Source organism: Oncorhynchus nerka, linkage group LG20 (genome assembly GCF_034236695.1).
Source record: "Oncorhynchus nerka isolate Pitt River linkage group LG20, Oner_Uvic_2.0, whole genome shotgun sequence".
Lineage (NCBI taxonomy): Eukaryota > Metazoa > Chordata > Actinopteri > Salmoniformes > Salmonidae > Oncorhynchus > Oncorhynchus nerka.
Window position 1 is genome coordinate 17,486,003 of NC_088415.1, and position 5,000 is coordinate 17,491,002.

Consider the following 5,000-nt stretch of genomic DNA (forward strand, 5'->3'; position numbering starts at 1 on the left):
CACACACACACACACACACACACACACACACACACACACACACACACACACACACACACACACACACACACACACACACACACACACACACACACACACACACACACACACACACACACACACACACACACACACACACACACACACACACACACACACACACACACACACACACACACACACACACACACACACACACACACACACACACACACACACACACACACACTCACTCACACTCCAACAACCAGAGGAACCACAGTGTGCCACTGACCTTTCTCTCTCCTCTCTGTGTATTTACACATTCAGTTAATAAGATGCGGTCTATTGTCTGCCTTTGTTATTTCTAATATACCATTCCTATAAAATAGCTATAACACATTTATAACCCATTTACAATGGGTACTCAAATTATATTAGTGTCAAATGCAGGTCATTAAAAAAAAAGATCAAATATATTATCCTATGAATATATACATGTTAACTTTTCAAGAACTTTAAACATTTTCTAATATAATTTATCCTATTTCACCAGATAAATTACGTTGAAACAGGGAGAGAGACCCTCTCTCTCCCTTTTCATCCTCTTATTTCCATCGTTCTCTTCCCCAAACTGAGCTGAACGGTTCCCATAGTCATGGGTTACATGAGGCCTATTAACCTGTATGTAGCTCTGATCCCTGCTGGCACACTGAGGTACAGGACAGGACAGGAAGTTAGGGCTGTGGTTTCCTGTTCCTGTTCCTGTGCTGTGCCTCCTCCCCCCCCACCACCCCCTATTATCCTCTACAGAGGTGGAGGTTGGGGTCAGATGCCCCATTACATTTCAGAGCAGATCTGGAAATACACAAAGTAAGTCATTAGTTTTATATTGATTTAAAATGAATTCCTCTTTATTACTGTAATGTAATAATGGTTAATTGTACACATCATTCACTTGCTTATGGTTATTTCTAGTTTTCTTAGTGTTGCCCCAAGACATGCCCACAGCCTTCAACTCACTTTCTAAGGTGCGCATCATTCACTGCACTTGGAATGGGGAGAAAGGATCATGAAATGCCTCCAACCAAAAAGTTAGGGGCCCGATTCAATCAGATTCCCATTAGCCGACATCTGCATAGCTGTTGTTTTGAAAGTGTCAGAGGTGGAACTGCGTTAGAGTTATCAAATCTACAAGCAGCTCCCTGCATTATACCTGAAGTGACATTGCTATTGGCTGCACGGAGTCACATTAAGAGAAATATCATGCAGCCTTGTTTACAAGTTCAAACACTGGAATATGAGATGTAATCTTCACCTCCATTAAGGTGACAGAAATCCTCTTTATCTGGTTTAAGGATTTTCAATTTGAGCGTCATTATTTCTATATAGACTACACTTTCTCCTTCTGAACTTCTAACATAAGTGGGATGGGTGTGGCTTTGTGATGATTTGACAGCTCTACATCAGTTACACCTCCAACGCCACCAAAACAGCAGCTATGCGTGTGTCAGCTATCACCGGTTAACGCTTGATCAGATTGAATATAGCCCTTAATCTTGCAAATGAACGCTGACAATTTTTAAATGAATTTACATTACTGATATCAATTAGCGTTTTCCCATTAAACTGTGGGATGGAAAGTGGTGTGCATTAATGACTTGATAACTATACTACTACGCTGAGCTAATCACAGGAAACAGAGACTGTGATCATTTGGTTTATAAAATATGTTTCTGTATCAATCATGTTCCATTGATGCCTCATGCAGTCTCCCCCCACAATGATGTTTCTCCTCTTTCCTTATCTAATTTCCTTCTTGAACTTTAACAGGTGAATGTGAATTGTAAAAAAAAATTTGGACGTGATTTCACATGGGGAAATTTAACATGATATGTTATTCTACACATCTGAAATAACGTGGATCTCTGTAATGGCGAAAGTCTTTTAATAACAGTTGTCATGAAGGTATTTTTGTTGCTTTGAACTGTAAAACAAAAGCAACCTGAACCAAATGAACAAGGAGCAGGAAATCCAATCGCTGTCCAGGGAGCAGTCAGTCGGACAGAGCCACTGTGAGACTGAGGCATAGCTTGGCTGTTTCTGATTACACTACTCAAAATCATTTTGTGATTTCAAGTGGCCAAGGAAGAAAATATACTACTAAACACAATGTAGGTATGATTAAATTGAGTGCACAATCATTGGGAGCAGCTGTGACGAGGCGGGGTAGAGTTAGAGAGACAAAGGCAGGCGTATCAAACAAATAGGAAGGGACGTCTTGAGTTCCAGGCCATTTAGCTCAAGGACAATAACCCCCATCTTGTTTAACTCACCCAGCAGGGACTATTAGCCACACTTTCATTTTCTCTGCCTTTAATTGACCAGGTGGGGTGAAGGGGGGGCAATTCTGGACTTGGCATTGGGAAATTAGTTTAAGATCGGGGGGGGGGGTTGAAGCTGGAGGTGCTAGAAATATAAACATAGGTTGGTGGGATTTTTATTTCACATTACTGGACCTTAAATTAGTCCTGCAACAAGAGGGGTACTGGCAAGAGGGACTGTTAAGATACATTGACAAACCTTTCAACTACCTTGACTTCATGAGGTCCAATAGTACTTCTGTCATTGATCCCATATTTACTGGATTATAGTGAAGAGGTTTGGTTCTAACACATCAGTAGAGTTCTATAACACATGGCTACAATCAATCAGTGTTGTGTGGAGATAGTTGTGGACCAATCAGTTTGTGTGGAGATAGCTGTGGACCTCGGCTGTACATGTACTCAGCAGCAGATTAACCAGGGCTCCCCTAAGCAGCTGTGATGTGTAATAACAACACACATTAAACCCTAAGCAAAATAATTGTCTCACTATTAGTGCTGTATTGCTGCTTTACACACTACTGAACAGCTGCTGGGAGAAAAAGAGAGGGAGGGAGAGAGGGATTGAGAGGGAGAGAGAGGGTGGAAGAAAGACAGAGAGACAGAGGGAGAGGGAGAGCGAGAAGGCATAAGAGATAGACAGAGAGACAGACAGAGAGCGATAGGGAGGGAAGGAGAAAGAGGGAGAGAGATCAAATGTGTGGTTAATATTGGCAAACAACACACATTTCTTTCCACAGGGCTGTGGGGTTAGACAGGGATGCAGCTTTATCCCCACCCTCTTCAACATACACAGTATATCAATGAATTGGCAAGGGCACTAGAGCAGTCTGCAGCACCCGGCCTCACCCGACATGAATCTGAAGTCAAATGTCTACTATTTGCTGATGATCTGGTACTTCTGTCCCCAACAAAGGAGGGCCTACAGCAGCACCTAGATCTTCTGCACAGATTACGTTATACCTGGGTCCTGACAGTAAATCTCAGTAAAACAAAAAAGATGCAGGCAGTGAAGAGGCTAGCCCAGCTATTGGGCCCCAGTCAGGCAGTGAAGAGGCTAGCCCAGCTATTGGGCCCCAGTCCGGCAGTGAAGAGGCTAGCCCAGCTATTGGGCCCCAGTCCGGCAGTGAAGAGGCTAGCCCAGCTATAGGGCCCCAGTCCGGCAGTGAAGAAACTAGACCAGCTATCGGGCCCCAGTCCGGCAGTGAAGAGGCTAGCCCAGCTATAGGGCCCCAGTCATGCAGTGCAGAAGCTAGCCCAGCTATAGGGCCCCAGTCCGGCAGTGAAGAAACTAGCCCAGCTATCGGGCCCCAGTCCGGCAGTGAAGAGGCTAGCCCAGCTATAGGGCCCCAGTCCGGCAGTGAAGAAACTGGCCAAGCTATCGGGCCCCAGTCCGGCAGTGAAGAGGCTAGCCCAGCTATAGGGCCCCATTCAGGCAATTAAGAGGCTAGCCCAGCTAACGGGCCCCAGTCAGGCAGTGAATAGGCTAGCCCAGCTATCGGGCCCCAGTCAGGCAGTGAAGAGGCTAGCCCAGTTAACGGGCCCCATTCAGGCAATTAAGAGGCTAGCCCAGCTATCGGGCCCCAGTCAGGCAGTGAAGAGGCTAGCCCAGCTATAGGGCCCCAGTCAGGCAATGAAGAGGCTAGCCCAGCTATAGGGCCCCAGTCAGGCAGTGAAGAGGCTAGCCCAGCTATAGGGCCCCAGTAAGGCAATTAAGAGGCTGGGCCCCAGTCAGGCAATGAAGAGGCTAGCCCAGCTATCGGGCCCCAGTCAGGCAGTGAAGAGGCTAGCCCAGCTATAGGGCCCCAATCAGGCAATGAAGAGGCTAGCCCAGCTATAGGGCCCCAGTATAATTTAGCCCTAGTAATGATTTAGCTAAATGAACAGGGACTGTTCCAATTAATAGTATTGAGTGTTATTTATCACAGCTGTCTGGGAGCAGCCTTTCGGCTTCATTACCACCTGATTTGTCTGCCTCTCTCCCTCCTTCTTTTCCGACTGCTCTTAAAGACACAGCATCCCTCAATGTGTAGTGTGTGTCTGTGTGTGTGTGTACGTGTCTACTTGTGCACGTGTGCATGTGTGCGTAACGGGTGCAGGAAAGCGTGCCCTGTCCTTCACCCAGTGTTGTCTGTTCCTGAGTGGATTGAGAGTTGGGCAGGGTGAGAGGGGGTAGGTTTGATGTGGGATGAGATGGGTTGAGGAAGGGTGAGGGAGACGGGAGAGGACATCAGAGATGGGATGTTGTAGTGCCCCGTATCGGAGCACAGGGATTCCCCCAGCCTGCTCTGACAATAGGACAGGAAGGAAGGAGCTGAAAGGCCGTAGGCCAGGAACAGGTCCTTATGAGAGACCTGGGATAGGGAGAGGACACACCATAGAGGCAAAGGGAGGGGGGGAGGGCTTAACTATCACACACACACACACACACACACACACACACACACACGTACACACGTACACACACAGACACACACACACAGACACAAACACACACACGCACAAACACACGCACACACACGTACACACACACACATACATGCACACAGCCACATACACACATATACACACACACTTACACACGCACACAACCACATACACACATCCACCCTCCACCCTGTGTACGTGCGCTCTTGA